This window comes from Engystomops pustulosus, chromosome 10 (genome assembly GCF_040894005.1).
Source record: "Engystomops pustulosus chromosome 10, aEngPut4.maternal, whole genome shotgun sequence".
Taxonomy (NCBI): Eukaryota; Metazoa; Chordata; class Amphibia; order Anura; family Leptodactylidae; genus Engystomops; species Engystomops pustulosus.
The window spans coordinates 99,932,850-99,952,498 of record NC_092420.1 but is presented as its reverse complement, the minus strand read 5'-3'; the positions used below and the strand labels follow the sequence as shown (position 1 = coordinate 99,952,498).

At 44.6% G+C, this 19,649-nt stretch overlaps 1 long non-coding RNA gene across 1 annotated transcript; it reads left to right on the top strand.

The window, feature by feature from the left end:
- The first annotated feature begins 466 nt into the window (after positions 1 to 466).
- LOC140104547 (uncharacterized) lies at positions 467 to 12,458 on the top strand. Its single transcript, XR_011850360.1, has 3 exons — positions 467 to 522; positions 11,635 to 11,789; positions 11,891 to 12,458. It is a non-coding gene; the product is annotated as an uncharacterized lncRNA (long non-coding RNA).
- The last annotated feature ends 7,191 nt before the right edge of the window (positions 12,459 to 19,649 follow it).

Below are 19,649 nucleotides of genomic sequence, written 5' to 3'. Positions count from 1 at the left end.
TTAGTAAATCGCTGGAAGACCCAAATCCACCACAGAGAACGCGCCGCTGGATTGCGAAAAAATAGATAGATAGTTAGATAAAAAGTAGAAGAATTGTCTTTATATCTACAGAGTTCAAGACATATATTGAAAACCCCCATCGGATGGACCGGTTTTCCCACGTCTCCCATTCAAATTCGATTGGCCCGGCATAACCCTCTAACAACTCCCCAGACCTTCATCCACGACTCTATGAGGTGCGATTGTCATCCCAATTGGCGATTACACGTTCGGGACAATGGTACTATATCCCCATCTCGCTTCAGGTCTGTCGTGCGATGGATCCTGCGGCACTAGGGAGGTACTTGGCACGATATTGGTGTTGGTCTAATGAGAAGAGGGCTGCCCTTATCCAAGATGGCCGCCATCAACTCCATACCTCCAATACACATGCACCATCCAAGCCGATTACCTCACTTCCGGTTTCCTGGAGGTCAAAGTATACACTTCCTGTTTGGCACTGAACATGGCCTGATACAACAGGTGGCCAAGCTGAAACAATTGTTTTTCATGAATGAGTAGGAGGAGACGTGGAGGAGGTCTACAAACCGATGGGCGGGTTTTACTGTGTTACTCTTGCACTCTACTGTGGGGGCACTGTGACTATTACTACTACTGTGGGGACACTGTGACTATTATTCCTACTGTGGGGACACTGTGACTATTATTCCTACTGTGGTGATACTGTGACTGTTATTACTTCTGTTTGATCTTTGTGATCCTTAATACTACTGTGGAGGACACCTCAAAACAATACGATTGAAGCAGCAGATCCGTATGGAAAAAAAGGTGTTTATTCACCCAAGGTGCCCCACAATGGAGCTATTTTCAAGTGTTTTACCTTCGACTACAGACTGACAATTACTGCTGTGCTGCTCCATCTGTGTACTTGACTGTGGAGGGCTCTGTGGTTCTTATTTCTACAGTTGAAGAACTGTTATACTCTTTACTACTCTGGATGCACTGTGATTCTTACTACTACTTTGGGTCACTGATTATTATTACTACTGTGGGGGGCACTGTGGTTCTTATTACTACTGTGGGGGGCACTGTGATTCTTACTACTACTGTGGGGGGTACTGTGATTCTTACTACTAATGTGGGGGGCACTGTGATTCTTATTACTACTGTGGGGGGCACTGTGATTCTTATTACTACTGGGGGGGGCACTGTGATTCTTATGACTACTGTGGGGGGGGCACTGTGATTATTATGACTACTGTGGGGGGGCACTGTGATTATTATGACTACTGTGGGGGGGGGGCACTGTGATTATTATGACTACTGTGGGGGGGGGGGCACTGTGATTATTATGACTACTGTGGGGGGGGGCACTGTGATTCTTATGACTACTGTGGGGGGGGCACTGTGATTCTTATGACTACTGTGGGGGGGGGCACTGTGATTCTTATGACTACTGTGGGGGGGGGGGCACTGTGATTATTATGACTACTGTGGGGGGGGGGGCACTGTGATTATTATGACTACTGTGGGGGGGGCACTGTGATTCTTATGACTACTGTGGGGGGGGCACTGTGATTCTTATGACTACTGTGGGGGGGGCACTGTGATTCTTATGACTACTGTGGGGGGGCACTGTGATTCTTATGACTACTGTGGGAGGACACTGTGATTTAAATGACTACTGTGGGGGGGGCACTGTGATTTAAATGACTACTGTGGAGGGGGGGCACTGTGACTCTGATTTAGAGTGTATTATGAATCCAATTACCATTTTGTGAGAATATGGGGGGGGGACACTAACAGAACACAATAATGTTTAACCCTTTCTTTGAACCCAAATATGGATTTTTCCTCCTGTAGTTCCTGGAATTGTCTTGCTACATACAGTAAATATCTGGATTGTAGCAGAAAACCTGAGATAAAGCAGCGGGATGGAAAGCGACAAGTGTCCGGGTCATGTGCCGCGCAGCGCTAATCCTGAAAGGCTCCTCTCATGCTTGAAAGAGGCGATGGCACTTCTCTCATTGCCACTAGAAAGTCACTTACCTTCCCCTACACGGCAGGTGTCCTGCAGAGAGACATCACTTACAGGATGTCACCCTATTATAGAGGGCGGAAGCAAACGGGAGACAATGGAGGGAGAGGGATTCATCCTGAGTACAGAGAATACAATCTATACATAGAGAAGACATTCTATACCCCCCAGAGACATTCTATACCCCCCAGAGACATTCTATACCCCCCCAGAGACATTCTATACCCCCCCAGAGACATTCTATACCCCCCCAGAGACATTCTATACCCTCCAGAGACATTCTATACCCTCCAGAGACATTCTATACCCTCCAGAGACATTCTATACCCCCCAGAGACATTCTATACCCCCCCAGAGACATTCTATACCCCCCAGAGACATTCTATACCCCCCAGAGACATTCTATACCCCCCCAGAGACATTCTATACCCCCCCAGAGACATTCTATACCCCCCAGAGACATTCTATACCCTCCAGAGACATTCTATACCCCCCAGAGACATTCTATACCCCCCAGAGACATTCTATACCCTCCAGAGACATTCTATACCCCCCAGAGACATTCTATACCCCCCCAGAGACATTCTATACCCCCCCAGAGACATTCTATACCCCCCCAGAGACATTCTATACCCCCCAGATCCATTATATACCCTCCTCCTGTATCATCACAGGATACATAATCACAACTGCAAATGCACTCCAACTCCGATCACATCCATCCAAACTAATCATTTATATATATAAGAGAAGAAATATCTGTAACCGGCAACACAAATGTTTCACAGAGAAATATAGAAATATCATAGCATTGGTTTCTAAAAATTTGGGTCTAACGTTCTAGAGTTCTGGCTTTTTGCTATTCAGTTGTATCCTTCATTATACCCCAGAGCTGCACTCACTATTCTGCTGCTGGTGCAGTCACTGTGTACATACATGACATTACTTATCCTGTACTGATCCTGAGTTACATCCTGTATTATACTCCAGAGCTGCACTCACTATTCTGCTGCTGGTGCAGTCACTGTGTACATACATGACATTACTTATCCTGTACTGATCCTGAGTTACATCCTGTATTATACCCCAGAGCTGCACTCACTATTCTGCTGCTGGTGCAGACACTGTGTACATACATGACATTACTTATCCTGTACTGATCCTGAGTTACATCCTGTATTATACCCCAGAGCTGCACTCACTATTCTGCTGCTGGTGCAGTCACTGTGTACATACATGACATTACTTATACTGTACTGATCCTGAGTTACATCCTGTATTATACCCCAGAGCTGCACTCACTATTCTGCTGCTGGTGCAGTCACTGTGTACATACATGACATTACTTATCCTGTACTGATCCTGAGTTACATCCTATATTATACCCCAGAGCTGCACTCACTATTCTGCTGCTGGTGCAGTCACTGTACATACATGACATTACTTATCCTGTACTGATCCTGAGTTACATCCTGTATTATACCCCAGAGCTGCACTCACTATTCTGCTGCTGGTGCAGTCACTGTACATACATGACATTACTTATCCTGTACTGATCCTGAGTTACATCCTGTATTATACCCCAGAGCTGCACTCACTATTCTGCTGCTGGTGCAGTCACTGTGCACATACATGACATTACTTATCCTGTACTGATCCTGAGTTACATCCTGTATTATACCCCAGAGCTGCACTCACTATTCTGCTGCTGGTGCAGTCACTGTGTACATACATGACATTACTTATACTGTACTGATCCTGAGTTACATCCTGTATTATACCCCAGAGCTGCACTCACTATTCTGCTGCTGGTGCAGTCACTGTGTACATACATGACATTACTTATCCTGTACTGATCCTGAGTTACATCCTGTATTATACCCCAGAGCTGCACTCACTATTCTGCTGCTGGTGCAGTCACTGTGTACATACATGACATTACTTATCCTGTACTGATCCTGAGTTACATCCTGTATTATACTCCAGAGCTGCACTCACTATTCTGCTGCTGGTGCAGTCACTGTGTACATACATGACATTACTTATCCTGTACTGATCCTGAGTTACATCCTGTATTATACCCCAGAGCTGCACTCACTATTCTGCTGCTGGTGCAGACACTGTGTACATACATGACATTACTTATCCTGTACTGATCCTGAGTTACATCCTGTATTATACCCCAGAGCTGCACTCACTATTCTGCTGCTGGTGCAGTCACTGTGTACATACATGACATTACTTATACTGTACTGATCCTGAGTTACATCCTGTATTATACCCCAGAGCTGCACTCACTATTCTGCTGCTGGTGCAGTCACTGTGTACATACATGACATTACTTATCCTGTACTGATCCTGAGTTACATCCTATATTATACCCCAGAGCTGCACTCACTATTCTGCTGCTGGTGCAGTCACTGTACATACATGACATTACTTATCCTGTACTGATCCTGAGTTACATCCTGTATTATACCCCAGAGCTGCACTCACTATTCTGCTGCTGGTGCAGTCACTGTGCACATACATGACATTACTTATCCTGTACTGATCCTGAGTTACATCCTGTATTATACCCCAGAGCTGCACTCACTATTCTGCTGCTGGTGCAGTCACTGTGTACATACATGACATTACTTATACTGTACTGATCCTGAGTTACATCCTGTATTATACCCCAGAGCTGCACTCACTATTCTGCTGCTGGTGCAGTCACTGTGTACATACATGACATTACTTATCCTGTACTGATCCTGAGTTACATCCTGTATTATACCCCAGAGCTGCACTCACTATTCTGCTGCTGGTGCAGTCACTGTGTACATACATGATATTACTTATCCTGTACTGATCCTGAGTTACATCCTGTATTATACCCCAGAGCTGCACTCACTATTCTGCTGCTGGTGCAGTCACTGTGTACATACATGACATTACTTATCCTGTACTGATCCTGATATATAACATGTATTATTTCTATAACACTAGTAATATATACAGTCAGTACATTGTGCACGTCTTCCATGATTACCATGTGTCGGTGGGTTGCTCCTCTGCCCTCTTCTCCTTCTGCCCGGATCTCAGATTTTCTTCTAAACTTTTCAAGGATCTTAAACACTGAAGACAGAAAAAAGCTTTCAAAAAACATTGAATACGGGTCACAGTGTGAAGGCAGCGGCGCGGCAGAAGCGAATAATTGCTGACATGAAAGTTTCTCTAGCAGCAATTTACGGTCACATCTGCGGAGATCAGGGGGTCAGGATCACCCACCGGCGCTTCAGGGAGGTAGATCCTGCAAGAAAACCCAAATGTCTGCTTTGTAGTACAGAATAGTATTGGGAGTATTATAATAATGGGCCCTAAGACTGGAGTGTACGGGGCCCGACTGTGCAAAGAGCCGTCGTAATGCTCACAGTAAGGTAGGTGCAGGTTGGTTGCATTCAGAGACAAATCAAATTTCTGATAAATTTAGGAAATCTCCCATCAGAATCCATCCTGACAAACCAGAGACATTACCCATAGATTCAGACGCCGAGACTGTGGGATCTTCAATTTCTACAAATGCTCTGGGGGCGTGTCCTCACACTGCTGTGCTCTGTGCTCTCTGCAGCCAGTGTTATGTATTGTCCCTGGAGAGATGTGTAATCAGACTTCACACTGCTGTGCTCTGTGCTCCCTGCAGCCAGTGTTATGTATTGTCCCTGGAGAGATGTGTAATAAGACCTCACACTGCTGTGCTCTGTGCAGCCAGTGTTATGTATTATCCCTGGAGAGATGTGTAATCAGACCTCACACTGCTGTTCTCTGTGCTCTCTGCAGCCAGTGTTATGTATTGTCCCTGGAGAGATGTGTAATCAGACCTCACATTGCTGTGCTCTGTGCTCGCTGCAGCCAGTGTTATGTATTGTCCCTGGAGAGATGTGTAATCAGACCTCACACTGCTGTGCTCTGTGCTCTCTGCAGCCAGTGTTATGTATTATCCCTGGAGAGATATGTAATCATACCTCACACTGCTGTGCTCTGTGCTCTCTGCAGCCAGTGTTATGTATTGTCCCTGGAGAGATGTGTAATCAGACCTCACACTGCTGTGCTCTGTGCTCTCTGCAGCCAGTGTTATGTATTATCCCTGGAGAGATGTGTAATCAGACCTCACACTGCTGTGCTCTGTGCTCTCTGCAGCCAGTGTTATGTATTGTCCCTGGAGAGATGTGTAATCAGACCTCACACTGCTGTGCTCTGTGCAGCCAGTTTTATGTATTGTCCCTGGAGAGATGTGTAATCAGACCTCACACTGCTGTGCTCTGTGCTCTCTGCAGCCAGTGTTATGTATTGTCCCTGCAGAGATGTGTATTTAGACCTTTGTGTATATTGTTAGTAGCAGCAGGACTGTGATATATGGATTTATATTCCAGGATTGTACTGGGGACATGTCCTCACACTGCTGTGCTCTGTGCTCTCTGCAGCCAGTGTTAGATATTGTCTTTGGAGAAATGCGCAATCAGACCTTTGTGTATGTTGTTAGTAGCAGCAGGACTGTGAAATATGGATTCATATTCCAGGATTGCAGCTTCTACACTCACACTGGGGGTTTCCTCACACTGCTCTGCCCCATGCTCTCTGCAGCCCTGGAGAGATGTGCATGCAGACCTTTGTTTATGTTCTTGGTGGCAGCAGCAGTACTGTGAAATATCGATCTATATTCTAAGATTATACCTTTTGCAAGTGCATTGGGGGATGTCCTCACACTGCTGTGCTCTGTGCAGACTGTGTTAGGTCAGTGTTTGTCCCTAGAGATGTGTAATCATAACTTGGGTGTGGTGTTAGTAGCAGCAGAACTGTGAAAGTTATATTACATTTTTCTCACTGCTGTTCTCTGTGCACGATCCCTCCCTACTGAGTAAAGATGTAGTAAAGCTGTAGTGAAGCTGTAGTAAAGCTGTAGTAAAGCTGTAGTAAAGCTGTAATAAAGCTGTAGTGAAGCTGTAGTAAAGCTGTAGTAAAGCTGTAGTAAAGCTGTAGTGAAGCTGTAGTAAAGCTGTAGTAAAGCTGTAGTAAAGCTGTAGTAAGCTTGTGGCAGAATATTGCGGTTATGCTGATTTCAGAGCGTGTAGAGGGAATGTAGGTCAATTGCTTTGTTTACTCTGTATTTCCATTTATAGACACAGATTTTCAATGAAATGACCGATAAAATGTAAGTCAAAGGCATAAAAACCACCAGAAGTGCAGGTCCTAATCACATCACCATACGAGGTCCAATAATCCAGGGAAGACGCTGACAGGTGGAAATGATTGGATGATGATTGGATCAATGTTGTATATTGTATAGAATAGGCGACGGCGAATAACAAATGTCACTGACAATAAGGAGGGAGACGAGGGGGGGGGCTCGGGGGTAACCGGGACACGCTGGGCAGATGTAGGTTACACAAGACGTACGACCGAAACCGCAGAGGAGCAACAAATCTGAATAATAAAACCATAAACAATAATAATAAGCAACAGAAGGAAATCCGAGGACTCCGAGCACCAGAAGACAAATGTACAAACAAAGGGATCAACAACGATTCCCCATCATTACACTGGGGCTATTATACTACCACTGCCCGGGGGCAACATCTGCTCCGGGGCTACTAGAAGACACCAGGACATCCGTGGAATAGAGATCCTCCTCATTCCGGGGTCTGTGTCCAGGTCTTTAGTCATGTAACAAGTTGCTGGTTGTTACATTTTGAATGGGAATGAATGGACCCGCAAAGGTTTCGGTTCAGCCAAACCCAACCCTGAAAAGTCTGTTTGGGTTTGGATACTGAACCCCAATGTTCACCCTGACTGGTATCACCCACGATCGCCGGAGACTTTGGCGGCAGCATTTAAAGAGTTACCGACAGGGGGGCGGGGGAGGGGGGGGTGAGCTGAACCCCAACTTCTGGCTGAATTGCTGCCCAGGTGAGATGAGCAGAATTGCTTAATTTTGAGTCGGTGGTTCAGGTGCGTCCCAGGTAACCCGGACATATTGTCAGACTGCCGGCCGTGCAGCCAATCCGGCAAATTGATGACACTACCTACCCCTGGCCATGTAATAGTTATAATGGTAGGTAGGGGCGGCGGATTGGCTGCACATGGTGCGCACCATATGACCCGGACCTGAACCTAAAGTTTGGTTCCGCTCATCTCTACTCAACAGTAATTTATAAACCTTTTAATAATGAGACTCTGGTGACCACGCCCATATTATGACAAGACCCTATAATAATAAGGAGGTGGCTCTGCTGACTCCACCTTCAAGAAATATTGAATTGTCTCTACCGACCCTTTTCCATGATGATAATAAGATGAGTCTGAGATAATAATGATGAGATAATAACATTAGAGCCCCCCAGAAATAATAACAATAATGTGACTCTCCTGACCCTCCCGCCTAGAGGTAAGTGGATGGCTCTACAGACTATGTACTATAATGATATCATTATATTATAATATATCATGAGATGATACTGCTAGTGATGGGATGAGTCTGCTGACCCCACGCTCTATTACTACTGACTGTGGTATGGAAGGATAAGATGACTCTACTCATAAAGAGATGACAGAAGATAATTCTGCTGAATGAAATGACACTGACCTCAATGATAATGAGACGACTCTGCTGACCCTGTGTTATATTCATAAGATAATGCTGCTGACCCTGTGTTATATTCATAAGATAATGCTGCTGACCCTGTGTTATATCCATAAGATAATGCTGCCGACCCTGTGTTATATTCATAAGATAATGCTGCTGACCCTGTGTTATATTCATAAGATAATGCTGCCGACCCTGTGTTATATCCATAAGATAATGCTGCCGACCCTGTGTTATATTCATAAGATAATGCTGCTGACCCTGTGTTATATTCATAAGATAATGCTGCCGACCCTGTGTTATATTCATAAGATAATGCTGCTGACCCTGTGTTATATTCATAAGATAATGCTGCTGACTCTGTGTTATATTCATAAGATAATGCTGCTGACCCTGTGTAATATTCATAAGATAATGCCGCCGACCCTGTGTTATATTCATAAGATAATGCTGCTGACCCTGTGTTATATTCATAAGATAATGCTGCTGACCCTGTGTTATATTCATAAGATAATGCTGCCGACCCTGTGTTATATTCATAAGATAATGCTGCTGACCCTGTGTTATATTCATAAGATAATGCTGCTGACCCTGTGTTTTATTCATAAGATAATGCTGCTGACCCTGTGTTATATCCATAAGATAATGCTGCCGACCCTGTGTTATATTCATAAGATAATGCTGCTGACCCTGTGTTTTATTCATAAGATAATGCTGCCGACCCTGTGTTATATTCATAAGATAATGCTGCCGACCCTGTGTTATATTCATAAGATAATGCTGCCGACCCTGTGTTTTATTCATAAGATAATGCTGCCGACCCTGTGTTATATTCATAAGATAATGCTGCCGACCCTGTGTTATATTCATAAGATAATGCTGCCGACCCTGTGTTATATTCATAAGATAATGCTGCCGACCCTGTGTTATATTCATAAGATAATGCTGCTGCCCCTGTGTTATATCCATAAGATAATGCTGCTGACCCTGTGTTATATTCATAAGATAATGCTGCTGACCCTGTGTTATATTCATAAGATAATGCTGCTGACCCTGTGTTATATTCATAAGATAATGCTGCTGACCCTGTGTTATATTCATAAGATAATGCTGCTGACCCTGTGTTTTATTCATAAGATAATGCTGCCGACCCTGTGTTATATTCATAAGATAATGCTGCCGACTCTGTGTTATATTCATAAGATAATGCTGCTGACCCTGTGTTATATTCATAAGATAATGCCGCCGACCCTGTGTTATATCCATAAGATAATGCTGCCGACCCTGTGTTATATTCATAAGATAATGCTGCCGATCCTGTGTTATATTCATAAGATAATGCTGCCGACCCTGTGTTATATTCATAAGATAATGCTGCTGACCCTGTGTTATATTCATAAGATAATGCTGCCGACCCTGTGTTATATTCATAAGATAATGCTGCCGATCCTGTGTTATATTCATAAGATAATGCTGCCGACCCTGTGTTATATACATAAGATAATGCTGCGGACCCTGTGTTATATACATAAGAGAATGCTGCTGACCCTGTGTTATATTCATAAGATAATGCTGCTGACCCTGTGTTATATCCATAAGATAATGCTGCCGACCCTGTGTTATATATTCATAAGATAATGCTGCCGACCCTGTGTTATATTCATAAGATAATGCTGCCGACCCTGTGTTATATTCATAAGATAATGCTGCTGACCCTGTGTTATATTCATAAGATAATGCTGCCGACCCTGTGTTATATATTCATAAGATAATGCCGCCGACCCTGTGTTATATTCATAAGATAATGCTGCCGACCCTGTGTTATATTCATGAGATAATGCTGCCGACCCTGTGTTATATTCATGAGATAATGCTGCTGACCCTGTGTTATATTCATAAGATAATGCTGCCGACCCTGTGTTATATTCATAAGATAATGCTGCCGACCCTGTGTTATATTCATAAGATAATGCTGCCAACCCTGTGTTATATTCATAAGATAATGCTGCCGACCCTGTGTTATATACATAAGATAATGCTGCCGACCCTGTGTTATATACATAAGATAATGCTGCTGACCCTGTGTTATATACATAAGATAATGCTGACGACCCTGTGTTATATTCATAAGATAATGCCGCCGACCCTGTGTTATATTCATAAGATAATGCTGCTGACCCTGTGTTATATTCATAAGATAATGCTGCCGATCCTGTGTTATATTCATAAGATAATGCTGCCGACCCTGTGTTATATTCATAAGATAATGCTGCTGACCCTGTGTTATATTCATAAGATAATGCTGCCGACCCTGTGTTATATACATAAGATAATGCTGCTGACCCTGTGTTATATTCATAAGATAATGCTGCTGACCCTGTGTTATATTCATAAGGTAATGCTGCTGACCCTGTGTTATATTCATAAGATAATGCTGCTGACCCTGTGTTATATTCATAAGGTAATGCTGCTGACCCTGTGTTATATTCATAAGATAATGCTGCTGACCCTGTGTTATATTCATAAGATAATGCTGCCGACCCTGTTATATACATAAGATAATGCCGCCGACCCTGTGCACCAAAAACAAAGAAATGACTCTGATAACAATGGGCACTAACGATAATGAGATGACTCTGCTAATTTTGTGTTGGTTGTTATAATAATAAGATGACTCTGATGACCTTGTGATCCAATGATAATGAGATGACTCTGTCATCCTTGTGTTATAATGGTAAGATGCCCCCTGCTGACCCTGTAAACTAATGACAATGAAATGACTCTGACATCACTGATCTGACTTAGTGTTTTACCTATGAGATGACTCTGCTGACCCTGCACTAACAATGACATGCGTCTCATTGCCCTGTATTACACTGATAATGAGATCACTCCGATAAGTTTCTGTTATTATAAAAAGATAACTCTGCCGACCTTGTGCATCAATAATAATATGATCCTTCGTTATTAGATACCTCCGCAGACCTTGAGCACTAATCAGTGAAATGACTCTGCTGACCCCGGGCTGTGATGATATCGAGATCTTCCAATGTTACAATAATAAGATTCAGGCATCATGAACAATGAAGCGACTCTGCTGACCCTGCCCCAGGATATACTGCAAAGGTGGAGAAAAAATAATACCGCGGGTAATGTTAAATATTTCAGCATTTTTGATAAAAAATTGCACTTTTTCTGATGCTATTTTCTTTTAAAACTACTTTTAGAGCAAATATTGTTAATTAACCCAAAGTTTGCCAAGGTGATCTCCAGCGCTATCGGCTCCCAGCATCCTCCTGTGACACAAAGGACAGTATTATTAGAAGTCATTCCCTGCAGGAGACAGTGAGGAGTCGAGATATCATACAGCACATCCGGCCGCCAGGAGTATATATTTATCACATCAGGAGCGTCCTTCAAAGTACAATCCCACAAGAGCGATGATGGACGGGGATCCGAGGAAAGTCCTCCTCCTGCCCACCCCCAGTGAGAGAGGCCGGAGCCGCAGTGACTGCAGGACACCGGCCACATGTAGATATCCATCGCGAGCCTCGGATTATACAATGTATTTCATCCATAAAATGGTAAAGAATTCTGAGCAAAAAATACACAAAAATCAGATAATAGATTCATAGAAAACAATGTGAGACATAAATAGTTACAAAATATAACAAATATAAATGAATGGAATAATAGAAACAGCACAAAAGAATTTCATAGAAACGAAGGCATAAAATAAAGATCGATAAAGAAGGCAAAAAGTATCCTCAGAAAACACTGTAATAATGTAAAAATAATACACCATACATTTATATAAATTAACAAATGCAATAAATTGAATTAAAAAAATAAATAAATAAATAAAATGTAACAATACAAAATAAATGCTCAATTTTTACAAATATTTATTTTACATGTTAATTTCTCAAGGTTCATGATGTACAATGAAGTTTTTTTATTTTCCTCTTATTACTCTAAGTGATATACCGAGCTGTGCACCTGTGTGACATCACATGACCAGGGATATAATGAGCCGTGCACCTGTGTGACATCACATGACCAGGGATATAATGAGCCGTGCACCTGTGTGACATCACATGACCAGGGATATAATGAGCCGTGCACCTGTGTGACATCACATGACCAGGGATATAACGAGCCATGCACCTGTGTAACATCACATGACCAGGGATATAACGAGTCGTGCACCTGTGTGACATCACATGACCAGGGATATAACGAGCCGTGCACCTGTGTGACATCACATGACCAGGGATATAACGAGCCGTACACCTGTGTGACATCACATGACCAGGGATATAACGAGCCGTGCACCTGTGTGACATCACATGACCAGGGATATAATGAGACGTGCACCTGTGTGACATCACATGACCAGGGTTATAATGAGCCGTGCACCTGTGTGACATCACATGACCAGGGATATAACGAGCCGTGCACCTGTGTGACATCACATGACCAGGGATATAATGAGCCGTGCACCTGTGTGACATCACATGACCAGGGATATAACGAGCCATGCACCTGTGTAACATCACATGACCAGGGATATAACGAGTCGTGCACCTGTGTGACATCACATGACCAGGGATATAATGAGCCGTGCACCTGTGTGACATCACATGACCAGGGATATAACGAGCCGTGCACCTGTGTGACATCACATGACCAGGGATATAATGAGACGTGCACCTGTGTGACATCACATGACCAGGGTTATAATGAGCCGTGCACCTGTGTGACATCACATGACCAGGGATATAACGAGCCGTGCACCTGTGTGACATCACATGACCAGGGATATAATGAGCCGTGCACCTGTGTGACATCACATGACCAGGGATATAACGAGCCATGCACCTGTGTAACATCACATGACCAGGGATATAACGAGTCGTGCACCTGTGTGACATCACATGACCAGGGATATAATGAGCCGTGCACCTGTGTGACATCACATGACCAGGGATATAACGAGCCGTACACCTGTGTGACATCACATGACCAGGGATATAACGAGTCGTGCACCTGTGTGACATCACATGACCAGGGATATAATGAGCCGTGCACCTGTGTGACATCACATGACCAGGGATATAACGAGCCGTACACCTGTGTGACATCACATGACCAGGGATATAACGAGCCGTACACCTGTGTGACATCACATGACCAGGGATATAATGAGACGTGCACCTGTGTGACATCACATGACCAGGGTTATAATGAGCCGTGCACCTGTGTGACATCACATGACCAGGGATATAACGAGCCGTGCACCTGTGTGACATCACATGACCAGGGATATAATGAGCCGTGCACCTGTGTGACATCACATGACCAGGGATATAACGAGCCATGCACCTGTGTAACATCACATGACCAGGGATATAACGAGTCGTGCACCTGTGTGACATCACATGACCAGGGATATAATGAGCCGTGCACCTGTGTGACATCACATGACCAGGGATATAACGAGCCGTACACCTGTGTGACATCACATGACCAGGGATATAACGAGCCGTGCACCTGTGTGACATCACATGACCAGGGATATAATGAGACGTGCACCTGTGTGACATCACATGACCAGGGTTATAATGAGCCGTGCACCTGTGTGACATCACATGACCAGGGATATAACGAGCCGTGCACCTGTGTGACATCACATGACCAGGGTTATAATGAGCCGTGCACCTGTGTGACATCACATAACCAAGGATATAATGAGCCGTGCAACTGTGTGACATCACATGACCAGGGATATAACAAGCCGTGCACCTGTGTGACATCACATGACCAGAGATATAACGAGCCATGCACCTGTGTGACATCACATGACCAGAGATATAACGAGCCGGGCACCTGTGTGACATCCCATGATCAAGGATATAACGAGCCGTGCACCTGTGTGACATCACATGACCAGGGATATAACGAGCCGCGCACCTGTGTGACATCACATGACCATGGACAGATTTCATCAACAGGAGGTAAACAATGAAGCTTCCTATAGAATGACAGCAAGCAGAGATCTAGAAAACAGTGAGGAACTGATACAGAACTTTTCATTAATTTGTTTCATTAATTAGTTGCTGAAAGTGGACGATTCCTTTAAAGTATTTTACTTCCCCACAGCTTGTACTGTTATTAGGGTGACAGACCCGGGGTCCGCCCTTCTCCTCTTTATCCTTTGATTTTCTCTTCTTTTCTGTCTGTTTTTGATGTTTTTGCATTGTCTGTGTCTCCATCATATTTTTGTATCATTTTGCAGAGTATAAATTGGGCTTATTCAGACCTGACCCAGTAACAACCTCCTTATACCATGTCCGTCGCTGCGCTGCCTAATAACAGGAGTTTTATATCGCCATAGCAACTGAGCCCGCTGAGACGCCGCGCCGTGTATTTATACGGTCCACGCGTTACCATGGCGAAGGCGCGGAGTATTATCCTGCAGAATACAGAAAATTAAGGATCTTCTTCTCTATCAAGAAATCCACGACGCGGCAGCCACAGATTCCGTGCTGATGTCCGGTGGGTAATGTCACAGCCCCATCACTGGGGGCGTCACTGAGGGCGAGTCAGGGCCACGCCCGTCATTTCCTAACTTTATGAATATGGAATAAAATTAATGGAAATCTCCCATCAGACTCCATCCTGATAAACCAGGGACATTGCTCATAGATCCAGGCACCGGTACTGTGGGATCTCCTTATATCTGTTATCCATGGCCTCTTCCTTCTAATATCAACTTTTCAAATTATTCTAATGAGCCTGAAGGGCTCTTGAGGGTGTTACCAGAGCCCCTCTGTGTTGTATTGTTACAATGAGCAGAGCAGGTCTCCCCTCCCCTTGCACTTCCTGCTGCTGCTAGATTACACTGGCAGAGGGAGGAGGGAGAGAGCTGGGGGAAGGGAGGACATGATCTACTCATTGTAACAGCCTGTAAATCTGCAGCATTGAGGGGTTTTGGTAACACCCCCCGGAGCCCTTATAACTCACTAGCAGAATTTTAAATGTTGAGTGTCCCTGGTTTATCATGATGGATTTTCTGTAGTAGAATTTGTTACTAATGTGATTCATGTTTTCTTTAGCTTTACAGGCTGTTACACTGTGCAGAAGCACCTTCCCCTCCCACTGTGTGAGATTACAGCAAGAAAAGGGAGGTGGAGCAGGGAGAGACAGTTTAACAGTCTGTGAAGCTACAGCACGGAGGGGCTCTGGGTCTTTTAGCACCATCTGTTAGTCAATGTCCAACCCATTAAACAGGCCTGGGATCAGTCCGGTTTGAATAAGTCAGAGCTTTTCCCAAATCCACTATGGGAAATCCCCTCATAGGGCTGGGTACAGTCTTTGCGAGGTCCTGTAGGGTGCGGTTTGTCTTTAGGTCATATAGGTGTCAAAGGTCACACAAGTAAAAAGTTAAGCAAATTCGCTCTCTTTCCAAAAATATCTTTCCCTCTATTGCCCCCTGGTGGAAGAAAGTGATCCTGCAAGTCAATGTCCGACCCCCTAAACAGGCCTTGGAACATGATTGGGATGAAGGCCAAACGGGGCATAAAATACTAGATTCCCTCATGATATAATAATCCTGGAGCTTCAGAATTCTATGGAATAGTTGGACATGTACAAGTATTATTGGATCTCATTATTATTATCTTGTGGACTATATATCTGCACCGGGATACAGGGGAGGATTGTCCTGACCTAAATTTTGGATTAAGTTCTGATTACACTGTAATAAAACTAATGATACAATATTTTTTTAAATAACTTGTCCAGAATTTAAAATAAAAAAGGATAAATAATTCCATAAAGAGCGCCACCCCCTGCTCTCAGGATGTGTCAGGTATTGCAGGTCAGCCCTATTTAGGTAATTGATGCATAGCAGCAATATCAGGCAGATCCATAGAAGGAATGATCACCATAGCATAGAACGATTTTGTAAAGAGCGCCACCCCAGCTCTCAGGTTGTCTGTGGTATAGCAGCACAGCTGCATTTCCATCAGTGATGCGGAGCTGCAGTACCAGACACCACCAGTAGGGGCGCAGAGCTCAGGATACAACGGGTTTCCTATAAGCTGCGCTATAATTGCTGAACTATAGGTAGCGCCGCCTTCCCCGATGCCAGGAATTCACTTTCCTAATTGATCTTCATGATCTTGGAGACCTCGGAGTCTTTTATCATCTTTTCCACTTTGGGAATCGATAGCCGCGCTGGTTTTAGGAAACTGCGGACGCCATTTAAGGCCATTATCACCGGGGAAGTTCCACTTTACAGGAACGCTGAGCTGTGTCACTGCAAATAGCGCAATATATCTTCCGTTATGTCTGGCAGAGCTGCGGCACCGCCACAAGTGGAGATATAAAACCGTAAGGTCGCAGAGGTCACCGCGCAGGAGCCGAAATCATCTGTTCCCAGCAAGAAACGCACGTGACGCCGGTTACAAGAAACTGGAGCCTCACAAAGCGAAATCATGAAAGTGCACCGAACGCTCCGAGCTCAGCACTTACTGATATCACAGCCCATTACCATCCGACTACGTGTCTAATGCGTGGCCCACTCTAGTGCAGGGTCCCCTGTGGTCCATAGGGTCTCTCGGATCAGAACCTCAGGCATATTATTAATGGGCACCGCTGCAGTATAATGTCCGTATATTGTGTATGTTATAATAGAACGAGGCCGAGGCACCGAATCTTACCACAACAAAGGAAAAGCTTATTGACTTAAGCCCAGGGTAGATATCCATTAGTCAGAGCCTCCCCGAGTATATAGCTAGCCAGCCCCTGCCCCCGAGTATATAGCTAGCCAGCCCCTGCCCCCTCCCCCCCGTATATAGCTATTCAGTCCCCTGCTCCCAGTATATAGCCAGCCACAGTATATAGCCTGCCAGCCCCTGCCCCCCCGTGCCAGCCCCAGTCCCCTGCTTTTAAGTATATAGCCAGCCAGCCCGCAGTACATAGCTAGCCAGCCCCGGGCCCCCAGTATATAGCTATTCAGTCCCCTGCTCCTCAGTACATAGCCAGCCAGCCCGCAGTATATAGCTAGCCAGCCATTGCCCCCCAGTATATAGCTATTCAGTGCCCTGTTCCCAGTATATAGCCAGCCCACAGTACATAGCTAGCCAGCCCCTGCCCCCAGTATATAGCTATTCAGTCCCCTGCTCCCAGTATATAGCCAGCCAGCCTGCAGTATATAGCTAGCCAGCCACTGCCCCCCAGAGTATATAGCTATTCAGTCCCTTGCCCCAGTATATAGCCACCAGCCCACAGTATATAGCCACCAGCCCACAGTATATAGCTAGCTAGCCCCCTGTCCACCAGTATATAGCTATTCAGTCCCCTGCTCCTCAGTATATAGCCAGCCCCCTGCCCCCCAGTATATAGCTAGCCAAACCCCTGCCCCCAATATATAGCTAGCCCAAACCCCCTAGTAATTAGACAGCTCCCTGTCCCCCAGTATATAGCTATTCAGTCCCCTGCTCCCAGTATATAGCCAGCCAGCCCCCGGTCCCCCAGTATATAGCTAGCCAAACCTCTGACCCCAAGTATATAGCCAGCCAGCCCAAACCCCCTAGTAATTAGACAGCCCCCTGTCCATTTAAATAGTATTCCAGACCCCTGACCACAGTATATAGTTAGCAAACCCATGTCTCCCAGTATATAGTTAGCCATCCCTCTAACCCCAAGTATATAGCTAGCCAGCCTCCTGCCCCCAAGTATTTAGCTAGCCAGACCCTGTCCCCAGTATATAGCTATCCAGACCCCTGTTCCCAGTATATAGGCAGCCCACACCCCCTAATAATTATTCAGCTCCTACCCCCAGAAAAAAAGCTAGACAGACCCCTATCCCCAGTATATAGCTAACCAGACCCCTGTCCTTAGTATATAGGCAGCCCACATCCCCTAATGATTATTCAGCCCCTAACCCCAGTATATAGCCTTCTTGCTCCTGCCCCTAGTATATATCTAGCAAGCCCCCTACCACCAGTATATAGCCTGTCAGCTGCTAGCCCCAGAATATAGCCTGCTAGCCAGACCCCTGTCCCCAGTATATAGCCAGCCATATTCTCTTTTTGTGCCTCTAGTGAGTCTGTGTTTTGCCCCTAATCTGTCTTTATAGTCTCAACTGTTTGTCAAATGCGTTTTATTTTTAGATTTTTTGGTACAATTTTTAAAAAAGGGGTCAGACAAGGACAGACAACATTTTAGGAAAGTAGAGCCTGTTACCACTGGGATATGCTGGGTGTGGATGGTGACACTGTATATGGCCACGCTGCAAAGTTTGGGTTCATCTTAGCACCTAAGGAAGACAGAGGGAGGAACATGACTTGGATATAAACCAAACCATCAGGGGTCGGCTCCTAAACCTTTAGCAGGGAACTGGGCGTCCCTATAGCAGACAATAGGCCATCCAAAAAAGGAAGCACCTTAGTAAGTCTCTAGGAAGGTAATTGTTATATAAGTCAGTCCTGGAGTGATATGTAAACCGGAGTCGAGCTGGTTTGGGGTGATTGTTTCAAGAAGAGCCAAGATAACAAAGGACTAAAATACTGATTGGTGGGGGTGTGACAACGTATAGATGATGTCACGTATATTGGTCATGTGACTAGTGTGATAACGTATAGATGATGTCACGTATATTGGTCATGTGACTAGTGTGACAACGTATAGATGATGTCACGTATATTGGTCATGTGACTAGTGTGACAACGTATATATGATGTCACGTATATTGGTCATGTGACTAGGGTGACAACGTATAGATGATGTCACGTATATTGGTCATGTGACTAGTGTGACAACGTATATATGATGTCACGTATATTGGTCATGTGACTAGTGTGATAACGTATAGATGATGTCACGTATATTGGTCATGTGACTAGTGTGACAACGTATAGATGATGTCACGTATATTGGTCATGTGACTAGTGTGACAACGTATAGATGATGTCACGT